The sequence below is a fragment of a genome, unplaced genomic scaffold (genome assembly GCF_019419815.1).
Source record: "Pyrus x bretschneideri cultivar Hongxiangsu unplaced genomic scaffold, Pyrus_bretschneideri_v1 Contig38, whole genome shotgun sequence".
Lineage (NCBI taxonomy): Eukaryota > Viridiplantae > Streptophyta > Magnoliopsida > Rosales > Rosaceae > Pyrus > Pyrus x bretschneideri.
Window position 1 is genome coordinate 2,077,312 of NW_025999701.1, and position 13,139 is coordinate 2,090,450.

Genomic DNA, 13,139 nt, shown 5'->3' on the forward strand with positions numbered 1-13,139 from the left:
ATCACATTATTATCCGCATGCGAAAGATCTTTTTTATAACCGACATTACACGCCTCTTAAGATGTTTTAAACGTGTTTAAAAAAAATTGAATCACATAATTGCTAGCCTATTGTGAGGTACTAATTAAAAAAAAAAACTGTACCAAAAAATTAATTATTAAAAAAAACACTGTTAAAATGATGAAAATGCTCCTGTCTTATTTGATGCATTATTTTGGGACGCCTTTGAAGTTTTTTGTTTTGGGGATATTTTTGTCCAAATATTTTGTTGAAGCTTGGTGACACCAAAAGCACTATTCACCTTTTGTGTTCTCTTTATATGTAAGAAGATTTGGCTTTCTTCTATTGATTGCTACCAAAAATCGCCCGCACAGTTGGAATGGTGCTTTAACCATTTTCAATATGCTTCTTATGTTATTGTCAAATTTTCTTAAAATCATAGTCTATAACTACTATATAAGAGCACAAGAAGTCAATACTAACTTTTTCAGAGAGTGATTATCCACTTTTGCATTTAACATCTATTGTACTTCAAGTGCAAATTTTGATTCTGCCATAATTTTCTTAATTTCATTATTTTTATCGGTAACAATTCCATTATACATTAGACCCATATAAAATGAGTACTCAAAAAGTCAAAATTTTATTTTGTGTCATTTGTACATGTTTTTTTTTTGTTTTTGGAGTGTTGTAATTATGAGGTCAAAAGTTCTTTATCTGAAATTGTTTCTCATTTTGGCAAATGAACGCATCCAATACGCTATTACACCCCATGAAATTATTACTTCAAAAACCAGAAATTTATTTGGTGTCATTTGTACACGCCTTTTATTTTTTAAGTGTTGTTTTGATGGGGTCAAAAGTTCTTGATCTGAAATATTTGTTTTTCAATACTTATATAATGGCTATATTAACCAAACAAATATCTTATTTTGGAATGGTAATTGAGAACTAATAAAATTAAAAAGTCATATATTTTTTTCAGTACAAAAAGTTTTGTATTTAATTCTCAACAAATTTACTATTTTTTAAATTTAAATAAAAAAAATTAAAGAGCTAAAATTTGGACCGAGCAGAGCGACTTGCTCATTGGCCTGAATTTTTTTGACCCGTGGTTTGAGTAAGGGCTTTTTACATATTCGGCATGTAGTCAAAGAAAAAATATAAGGCCGCTCTGCGACCATTTCATTGAAAGAAAATAAAATATCACATTTCATGCCCTGACGCTTTCTTATTTGTTTGTTGAGAAAATAAAAAGAAATTGGTAGAAAAGTCAAGGTGCCGCTGTAAGGTTAGTTGACTAAATAGACAATTTAGATTTCTTCTGTTGATCGCCCTCACTTTGTAGGGGCTGTTGGAATGGTGACTCAATCATTTTCAGTATACATTTAAAACTCCAACAACTACAAAAACACGTATTATGTGAATTTTGAAATCACACATGACCGGTCATTGTCTGGAACACGAATGCCAATATGCCACATCAAATTTGTGGACCATGAGATTTATGAGATTTTCAACTAATAGAATAACGTAACAACATTATTTACTTTACATAAAACTTTTTTCAAGGAATAAGAAAATTACTTTGCAAAAATAGTAATCCATGTGATTTTCTACATGTGAATGGTAATGAACTATCCATGTGGGCCATCAACATATTATATTATAACAGAGTTTCTATATTATTTATATCGAATTTTTAACATCCGTAACTTATTCGTTATCGCTCCGATTCGCCAACGGCTTTCACCTACATCCTTGTGGGATTGAGCTCTATTTGAGAACACTAAAGGTTTACAGTTTTAAATGATTGCTTACGAAAATTCAAACTTTGTAACTAAGTAAATAAAATTCTAAAATTAGCAAAATTTGATTTAAAATAAAAATCGCATAATTATGATTTTTTTGAGATGTTCAATGTGGCATGACATCTCCTTTAGAGATGTTCTAAATCATAAGAATTAAATGGGTTTTTGAACTTTAATCCTTGAAGAAGATTAAAATTTAATAAAATATAGTGTTTGATTACATAAGGGGGTAGGGGAGTGGGCTAAGCCTCACAATGGGCTAGCAATAATGTGGGATCAAATTCGCCTTTGGTGAGAATTGAACCCAAGAACTCTCATTTATCAGTGAAGAGGAATACCACTAGACCATAGTACTAAGTGACGATTACAAATCAATTTAAGACCTTTAATGTATACTTAATTCAAATTTATATTATATTTTTGTTTTAATATTTAACGATTTAATGCCTCCACATTAAACTTTAAATTTATTATTATAGACATTCTAATTCATTAATTTTGTGTAACTTCCATATTGAAGCTCATATCATGGATGGACAAAAACAACAAACCTGAAGATTATTTGCACCGTCTGCGAGTACAAATGAGAAGAAAGGGCGTGACCAATGGAGAATTCTTGGCAGCAGGATTCAGGGAGCAAACTTGTTATTAGAGAGTTCAAGGATATCTTGGACAAAAGATTTTTCAATGTGCTAGGAACATGGGATGGAACACCACATGTCTCTATACAAGTGGTGAGATTCTTCTATTTAAAAAATAAAATTTCCCACCATTTAAATAATAACGGGTGGTGTACCACTTATGTTACTGTTACAAAGAAATTCTATCTTGGACGAGCATGAGAAAGAGGGAGGGAACCTGAAGACCACGGCAAGCATGACAGACTTTAGGGATTTTGTAACCTTAATGGTCTAATTGATCTAGGCTTCACGGGTTATCCCTTTACGTAGAAAATCAGGAGAGGAGGGATTTATACAACAAAGATTGGACCGGGGATTAGCATCGCTTTAATGGTTCAATTTGGTATGATTTGTATTTTTTATGTTTTAGTTCACTAGGTTTGCTAGATTCGGTATGATCAATTTGGTACGGTTTGTATTTTTTATGTTTTAGTTCATTAGGTCCGATAGATTCGGTGTGGTTAATTTGGTATAGTTCGTATTTTTTATGTTTTAGTCCATTAGGTCTGGTCAATTTGGTACTGTTTGTATTTTTTATGTTTTAGTTCATTAGGTCCGTTAATTTTTGCATTATTGATTTGTTAGGCCTTATACATTAATTATGGTTTACAAAATAGAAAACTTCATTTTAATCCCTAAATAAGATTGTTTTTTAAATAACTTTGTACCTAAGATTAAAAATTAAAAATAATCCTCCATATCAGATTATAGAATTCAATGTCACATTCAATATGTATATATATATTTTTTTAATAAATTTTGTTACATTTTTAGTTTCCCTATTTACCCTTATTAATCTCTTAAAACCAATTAGAGAAACAAATATATAATTAATTTTCCAAGAATGCTTACTTAACTAGATCCATAATTAACATGTTCGTTATAACAATAACATTATGGTCATTACCATAAACCTCCATGTGTTATTCCAATCAAAGAACCCAGATAACTCAGAAACCATGATCAAACAAAAAAAGCTAGGAAATTCAGAAACCAAAAATCTTGTTGTATTCGGAAGAAAAAAAAGAAAAAAAAGGCTTTTAGATGCCAAATTGATGGTGAATCGAGAAATAAATGAAAAACAACACAAATAGAGAAAATGGAATGTGAAATCACAACTTAATTGACCGTACCGAATTGATTAGACCTACACTATATAGTACCTAACCGACTTTACTGAATGGATGAGACCTAATTGACAGTACCTAAATGAACAATTTTGTATGTAGAACAATATAGTGTACCTATAATCTCAATGCATTTTTTTTTATTTTATAGTTTTGGATTCAATAAATTAAAAATGAATCCAAAGATAAATGAAAAGAAAAATTTCGTATGTGGAGAAAATGGATCGCGAAATCACAACCTAATTAACTGTGCCAAATTGATAGTACCTAAACTTTGTAACATACCTAATTTATTGAACCTAATCTATCATACCTAGTGAACTAAAACATAAAAAATACAAATCGTACCAAATTGACTGTACCAAATCTATCGAACCTAAACTATATAACGTACTTAATTGACCGTACCGAAACTATCAGACATAAATTAATGCATTCTTCACAGGATATAAAATTTGAATAAATATAAAAAACAAAAACAAAACAATAAACAAAAAGTAGGCAGTTATAGACAATAAAGATGGTATTTTTCAGACAATGAAGATGGAGGTTACTTTTATGAGTGATAATGATGTAACCGTTACATTTTTCAAATTTTGATGGTGGAGGTTACATTGTAGACGGTAAGGATTGTTGTGAATAGTATTAAAACTTGTGGTTTTATTATAAGTGACTTGTCATGGTGCATTAAAATGAAGGATCTTTTTTAGACGTTGAAAATGTGACATCCTGTCCCGAAATTATCGAAAACATACGTGTGAAAAGACGCTTTTGCCCTTAGTTCGTTTTGTTTACGTTAGTGGTTGTTTTGGTGTGGTGTGGGCATGTCCTTGGGCCACACACACACCCCCACACCTGCACCACCTTCTGTCACTCTCTCTCTCCCTCCCGAGCCCCATTTCCTTCCTCTTCCTTTTGAAAGTGTACGGACACACACAAACACACTCAACCACTTGCAGATCGAGGGAACCAAGACCACCATTGTGCTTGTGAGGCTGAGAGGAGTCCAGTGGTACCATTTTCAGGTAAGGTTGTAGCCGTTTTCACGTCGATTCGACAATGGCAGATTTGTGTACTGTTCATGCAATCATTGATATAGCACGTTTTTGGAATTTTGAAGTTCATAGATGTCTTTGTGAGGTTCCTAGGAGCCTCGGAGTGTTTCGTTGGACGAGATTGGACGTAGGAATCACCTGGTTCGAGCTTGACCGGTTTTGGAGGTTTGTGGACAGGTGAGTTTTTGTAGGTTTTGGCCTTTAAAACTTGTATGGACGTGTTCTACTAGGTTAGGGCTTCATTTTGGCATAAAAATCATGAAAAACGGTTGAGAAACGAGCGAGAAAACACGATTTGCAGGTTTTTCGGCGACGGCGCCGGAGTCTCACCGGAGAAGGTGACGGAATATTCCGTCAGAATTCTGACGGAATATTCCTGACGCCGTTAACGGAATCTGTCAAAACTGACAGAATATTCCTAACGGCGTCAGTTGACACCGTCCGTGTGCACCACACGTGCCTGCGCGTGGCCGGCGCGTGCGGCGGAGAAAATTTTTTCTAAAAATATGGTTGTGATCCTGAGGTTGTGTAGAGCACGTTGGTATATTCAATTGTCCATTTTGAGCAATGTATGAGAAGTTATTTTGAACGGAAGGTTATGTGCTTTAAAATTAACGTTTTTATAGTTATTTCGCATATAGGTGATTCCTATCCCGAGGACGAGCGTGCGCACTCGAGACAGGGGGGCTACGACCCTTCCACATACCAGTGAGTGGGCTTTTGGTTTTCCATATATACCTTTATACATTTATATTCCCAGAAATTGTTTAAAAAAGGTCATTTGTTTATGCCATGCACCATATCCTTATTGTTTATGCATTATCATATGCATTAGTAGTGGCATACATATACATATGCATATTTGGTGCTGTGGACGCGCAGGCAAGTGCCAGGTAAGCGTTATTTAACCTTTGCATTAAATGGTGATTCGAGATGCCTAGAGAGCTCATAACCTGCACCCCCGGTGTTAGTGCTCCCGCCCAGAGTAGGGCACAGTCCTTCACGTGTTGTTCACCTCCCGCACCACACGCTCAGCTTGGATCCAAGTTAGGTGCACAGTCCTGTCGTACAGACCACTTTAGGTGGTTCCGACTCGTAGGTGACCCGCGATTATTCGCACAGCCTTCATGTGATCGTAGCACTAGAGCGTTTTATGTATTACACCCAGGCCTGTCGTACAGACCATTATAGGTGGTTCCGACTCGTGGGCAGGTTTAGTTATTGAGATTGAGATTTGAGCTCTAGATTCAGCCGAACAGGTCACTTTAGGTGACTCCGGCTGCTAGTGCTATGTTACTGATACGGTTTATACCTGAGCACTTGCATATCATTATGAGGCTTTGACATGACATACCTTCGAGCATGATTGGCATACCCTTGAGCATGATTGGCATATTTATACATACGTATATATATTTATTTTTCTATACAGGTTTTACGGCGAGGGGTTAGAATGTATTTTACTAAATGGTTTTCAAAGAGCTTTGTTTTGCCCACTCACGTTTTTGTTTTGCGCCCCTCCAGGTTCTAGTTGCTTAGCAAGTTCGGTGGTTTTCCCAGAGGGCGTCCCGGCATTTCTGACAGACACTCACCGATGTAGGGTCACCTTCGGGTGCACTATTGTCGTATCATTTTCTTTGGACTGCTGTAGTCTTTATGCTCTGAGTTCAGTGTCTTAGTTACGCTAGCACTTATTTTATCACATTATGTATGCTAGTTTTTAAATTATTCGTACTTTTATATTACTTCCTTTAGCTTACGCACTGTGCACATGGCTACGTCACTTCCACGTGACGGCCAGCATGCCCTGGTCTCGGTTGGGGTGTGTCAGTTTGGTATTAGAGCCTAGGTTTGGCAGTCCTGTGTCTGTGTGAGTACTCTAATGGTTTTGGTGTCTTCTGTCAGAATTATGCCGCCTCGTCGGGAACCACGTCGCTCCGATGAGTCTAGTTTCCCCGATATCACTCAGCTGGGGGAAGCTATTGCTACCGCTGGTCAGGGACGAGGAGGTAGATTTACTGGTGGCACTCGAGGCCAGAGACAGGGTGACGGTGGCCGAGGTAGGGCCCCATTTTGCCGAAGGTGTAATAATCGGCACACTGGCGAGTGTAAGTGGGGCAATAGTGGTTGTTTTACTTGTGGACAGATGGGACATCGAGCCGCGCAATGCCCCCAGAGTCAGCAGCAGAAGCCGCAGCAGACTTTCTTGCCACCACCTGCACCTATTCAGTAGATTCAGGGTCCGAGTAGTTATGGGCAGGCAGGTCGAGGTGGTGCTTATCACTATCAGGGTGATGCTGTTCCTTATGCCCCGGGACAGTATCAGTATCCCCAGGACCCCTATTCCCAGGGTGGTTACCCTCAGTATTCGGGCGGCTATATGCCGTATCCTCCAGCTCCAGTCGGCGGTTCTCAGTGGTATCAGGGAGGACAGTTTCAGCCAGGAGAGATCGCTACTAGCAGTGCAGGGTCTTCGAGACAGACCGGTCAGCCCAGTCAGGGGCGTGGTACGCAGGGCCGCGGTGTTCAGGCGAGCAGAGGTCGTGGCGGACGACAGCAGGGCCAGGGGCGTATTCACAACATTTCTCTGCAGGATGCTCAGAATAACCCGGATCTGATCATGGGTACGTTAAACATTCTTGGTTATTTTGCTAGAGTCTTAATTGATTGTGGTGCTACCCATTCAGTGATTTCTCATACATTTGCTCACGTGACGCAACCTCGCCCCACACCTCTAGGGTTCGATTTAGAGTTCGCTATGCCTAGAGGAGAGAGATGTGTTGTAGATTGTGTGTACACTGGGTGTCCAGTGATAGTTGAGGGTGTGGTTATGCCAGCTGATCTTATCCCGTTAGATATTGTTGACTTTGATGTGATTTTGGGCACGGATTGATTGCATTTCTATCGTGCCAATATTGATTGCTACGGGAAAATAGTTACGTTTCATCGTCCTGGACTACCTGTGGTTACTTTCGTAGGTGAGCAGAGTGGGGTGAGGCATGGCGTTATCTCTGCTGTGAGAGCGAAAAAGTTGTTGTTTAAAGGTTGTCAGGGGTACTTAGCCCATGTGGTGTTGGATGAGGCTCCTCCTAGTGGTGTTGAGGATGTGAGGGTAGTCCGACACTTTCCAGATGTTTTCCCCGAGGATTTGCCTGGGTTACCACCAGATCGAGATTTGGAGTTCACTATTCAGTTGCTTCCAGGTACTAATCCTATTTCCTTGACTCCATACCGTATGACACCTGCTGAGTTAAGGGAATTGAAGGTTCAGTTGCAGGAATTAGTGGACAAGGGTTTCATTCAGCCTAGTACTTCTCCGTGGGGAGCTCCAGTATTGTTTGTGAGAAAGAAAGACGGAACTTTGAGGCTGTGTATTGATTACAGGCAATTGAATCGGGTAACGATTAAAAACCGTTATCCGTTGCCACGTATCGATGATTTGTTTGATCAGCTTCGAGGTGCTTGCGTGTTCTCTAAGATTGACTTGAGGTCTGGGTATTATCAGTTGAAGATTAATAGGGATGACGTTCCTAAGATGGCGTTCAGGACTCGTTATGGTCATTATGAGTTTCTGGTTATGCCATTTGGGTTAACGAATGCACGAGCTGCTTTCATGGATTTGATGAATCGGGTTTTCCAGCCATACTTGGATAGGTTCGTTATTGTTTTCATCGACGATATTTTTGTGTATTCTAAGTCGAAGGCGGAGCATGTTCGACATCTTACTTTGGTGTTGAAGAGGTTGAGGGAACACCAATTGTATGCTAAGTTTAGCAAGTGCCAGTTTTGGCTAAACCAAGTAGCGTTTCTGGGGCACGTCATTTCTACTCAGGGTATTCTGGTTGACCCTCAGAAGGTTGCAGCGGTGGAGAATTGGGAGCAACCGCGCATCGTCACCGAGGTGAGGAGTTTCCTTGGTTTGGCGGGGTATTATCGGAGATTTGTTAAGGATTTCTCTGTGATTGCCTTACCTTTGACAAGATTAACGAGGAAAGACGTTAAATTTGAGTGGGATGATAAGTGTGAGCAGAGTTTCTAACAGTTGAAGCATTGTCTCACTCATGCACCTGTTTTGGCACTCCCGAACGATAGTGGTGATTTCGAGGTTTATAGCGATGCTTCTTTAAATGGTCTGGGATGTGTGTTGATGCAACATGGTAGGGTGATTGCTTATGCTTCGCGTCAGTTGAAACCCCATGAGTTGAATTACCCTACTCATGATTTGGAGTTGGCTGCCATCATTTTTGCGTTGAAGTTGTGGAGACACTACCTTTATGGTGAGAAGTGTAGGATCTTTACTGATCATAAGAGTCTCCAGTATCTTTTTACTCAGAAGGAACTTAATCTTCATCAGCGGAGGTGGATGGAGTTGCTCAGCGATTACGACTGCACGATTGATTATCACCCTGGTCGTGCGAATGTAGTTGCTGATGCACTTAGCCGGAAGTCTCAAGGCCGCATTAATGCGTTGTACGCAAGTCGCATTCCTCTTTTGGCGGACTTGCGTGCTACGGGAGTGAGGTTAGAAGCAGAAGATCGAGATGTGGCTTTACTTGCTAATTTTCAAGTTAGGCCAATCTTAGTCGATCGGGTGCTTGCAGCTCAAGTGGATGATGAACAGACTCAAGAATTAATCCAAGCTAGAGAACAAGGAAGGAGGAGAGACCTCAGAGTGCGTGAGTCAGATGGCATGTTGATGCAAGAGGGAAGAATGTTCGTGCCAAATAATCTGGATTTAAAGAAAGAAATTCTCGATGAAGCACATATCTCGGCTTATGCCATGCATCCAGGAGCTACAAAAATGTATCATACCATTCGACCATTCTATTATTGGCCGGGCATGAAGAGGGAAATAGTTGAGTACGTGAGTAGATGTGCTGTTTGTTAGCAGGTTAAAGCAGAAAGGAAGAAGCCGTTTGGGTTGTTGCAGCCGCTTCCCGTTCCCGAGTGGAAATGGGAAAATATCACTATGGATTTCGTGTACAAGCTCCCGCGTACGCATAACGGTTTTGACGGCATTTGGGTGATCGTTGATCAAATCACTAAGTCCGCACATTTTATTCCAGTAAGGAAGAAGTATTCCTTGAGCCGATTAGCGGAGTTGTTTATTTCGAAGATTGTGAAATACCATGGTGTCTCGGTGAGTATTGTCTCGGATCGTGATCCACGATTTACCTCTAAGTTCTGGGTGGCTTTTCAAGAAGCTTTGGGTACGAGACTACTCTACAGCACGGCGTATCATCCTCAGACAGACGGACAGTCAGAGAGGACTATTTAGACTTTGGAGGATATGTTGCGAACTTCGGTGTTGCAATTTGGTGATGCTTGGCACCAGCGGTTGGATTTGATGGAATTTGCTTATAATAACAGTTTTCATTCGAGCATTGGCATGGCGTCGTTTGAGGCATTGTATGGTAGAGCTTGTCGCACCCCGTTATGTTGGTCAGAGGCTGGAGAAAGAGTGTTAGTGGGTCCGGAGATTGTTGAAGAGACTACTCAGAATGTTCAAGTGATCAAGTCTAACCTGAAAGCAGCCCAAGACAGGCAGAAGAGCTTAGCAGATCGACATGCTACGGACAAAGTGTACGAGGTTGGAGATTGGGTATTTCTGAAGCTTTCACCGTGGAGAGGGGTAGTGAGATTTGGGAAGAAAGGCAAGTTAAGTCCCAGGTACATCGGACCATTCATGGTCACGGAGCGAGTTGGTGAGATAGCTTACAGGTTGGAGTTGCCTCCGGAACTAGCCAGAGTGCATAACGTTTTTCACGTATCTATGCTCCGACATTATGTTGCTGATCCATCTCATGTGATACCTCCGCAACCCTTGGAGATTAACCCAGATTTGACGTATGATGAGGAACCGGTAACGATCATCGATTGGAAAGAGAAGATTCTGAGGAACAAGACGGTGAATTTAGTGAAAGTTTTGTGGAGGAATCATTCAGTCGAGCAAGCTACGTGGGAGACGGAGGATCGGATGAGGGATTTGTATCCCAGATTGTTCTTTGGTCACTAGGGGTTGTATTTGGTTGTTTTGAATTTCGGGATGAAATTCTATTAAGGTGGGTAGGTTGTGACATCCCGTCCCGAAATTATCGAAAACATACATGTGAAAAGACGATTTTGCCCTTAGTGCGTTTCGTTTACGTTAGTGGTTGTTTTGGTGTGGTGTGGGCATGTCCTTGGGCCACACACACACCCCCACACCTGCACCACCTTCTGTCACTCTCTCTCTCTCCCTCCCGAGCCCCATTTCCTTCCTCTTCCTTTTGAAAGTGTACGGACACACACAAACACACTCAACCACTTGCAGATCGAGGGAACCAAGACCACCATTGTGCTTGTGAGGCTGAGAGGAGTCCAGTGGTACCATTTTTAGGTAAGGTTGTAGCCGTTTTCACGTCGATTCGACAATGGCAGATTTGTGTACTGTTCATGCAATCATTGATATAGCACGTTTTTGGAATTTTGAAGTTCATAGATGTCTTTGTGAGGTTCCCAGGAGCCTCGCAGTGTTTTGTTGGACGAGATTGGATGTAGGAATCACCTGGTTCGAGCTTGACCGGTTTTGGAGGTTTGTGGACAGGTGAGTTTTTGTAGGTTTTGGCCTTTAAAACTTGTATGGACGTGTTCTACTAGGTTAGGGCTTCATTTTGGCATAAAAATCATGAAAAACGGTTGAGAAACGAGCGAGAAAACAGGATTTGCAGGTTTTCCGGCAACGGCGCCGGCGACGGCGCCGGAGTCTCGCCGGAAAAGGTGACGGAATATTCTGTCAGAATTCTGACGGAATATTCCTGACGCCGTTAACGAAATCTGTCAAAACTGACAGAATATTCCTAACGGCGTCAGTTGACGCCGTCCGTGTGCACCGCACGTGTCTGCGCGTGGCCGGCGCGTGTGCGGCGGAGAAAAAATTTTCTAAAAATATGGTTGTGATCCTGAGGTTGTGTAGAGCACGTTGGTATATTCAATTGTCCATTTTGAGCAATGTATGAGAAGTTATTTTGAACGGAAGGTTATGTGCTTTAAAATTAACGTTTTTATAGTTATTTCGCATATAGGTGATTCCTATCCCGAGGACGAGCGTGCGCACTCGAGACAGGGGGGTTACGACCCTTCCACATACCAGTGAGTGGGCTTTTGGTTTTCCGTATATACCTTTATACATTTATATTCCCAGAAATTGTTTAAAAAGGGTCATTTGTTTATGCCAGGCACCATATCCTTATTGTTTATGCATTATCATATGCATTAGTAGTGGCATACATATACATATGCATATTTGGTGCTGTGGACGCGCAGGTATGTGCCAGGTAAGCGTTATTTAACCTTTGCATTAAATGGTGATTCGAGATGCCTAGAGAGCTCATAACCCGCACCCCCGGTGTTAGTGCTCCCGCCCAGAGTAGGGCACAGTCCTTCACGCGTTGTTCACCTCCCGCACCACACGTTCAGCTTGGATCCAAGTTAGGTGCACAGTCCTGTCGTACAGACCACTTTAGGTTGTTCCGACTCGTAGGTGACCCGCGATTATTCGCACAGCCTTCACGTGATCGTAGCACTAAAGCGTTTTATGTATTACACCCAGGCCTGTCGTACAGACCACTATAGGTGGTTCCGACTCGTGGGCAGGTTTAGTTATTGAGATTGAGATTTGAGCTCTAGATTCAGCCGAACAGGTCACTTTTGGGTGACTCTGGCTGCTAGTGCTATGTTACTGATACGGTTTATACCTGAGCACTTGCATATCATTATGAGGCTTTGACATGACATACCTTCGAGCATGATTGGCATACCCTTGAGCATGATTGGCATATTTATACATACGTATATATATTTATTTTTCTGGGAAGTATACAGGTTTTACAGCGAGGGATTAGAATGTATTTTACTAAATGGTTTTCAAAGAGCTTTGTTTTGCCCACTCACGCTTTTGTTTTGCGCCCCTCCAGGTTCTAGTTGCTTAGCAAGTTCGGTGGTTTTCCCAGAGGGCATCCCGGCATTTCTGACAGACACTCACCGATGTAGGGTCACCTTCGGGTGCACTATTGTCGTATCATTTTCTTTAGACTGCTGTAGTCTTTATGCTCTGAGTTCAGTGTCTTACTTACGCTAACACTTATTTTATCACATTATGTATGCTAGTTTTTAAATTATTCGTACTTTTATATTACTTCCTTTAGCTTCCGCACTGTGCACATGGCTACGTCACTTCCACGTGACGACCAGCATGCCATGGTCTCGGTTGGGGTGTGTCAGAAAACCTTTCATGTTATATTCTAAAAGTCATCTTTGACAAGCCCTTATCTCTAAATGTCCCTTTACAAAATACTTTTCAATTTTTTGTGTTTGAATCCCTTAAAAGGGGTAATATAGGCAAACCAAAAATGCTGTAAATTCATAAAAAGTAATTAAATCTGACATGCAGTATATAAGCTGACGTGGACACGAGTCAAATGACTA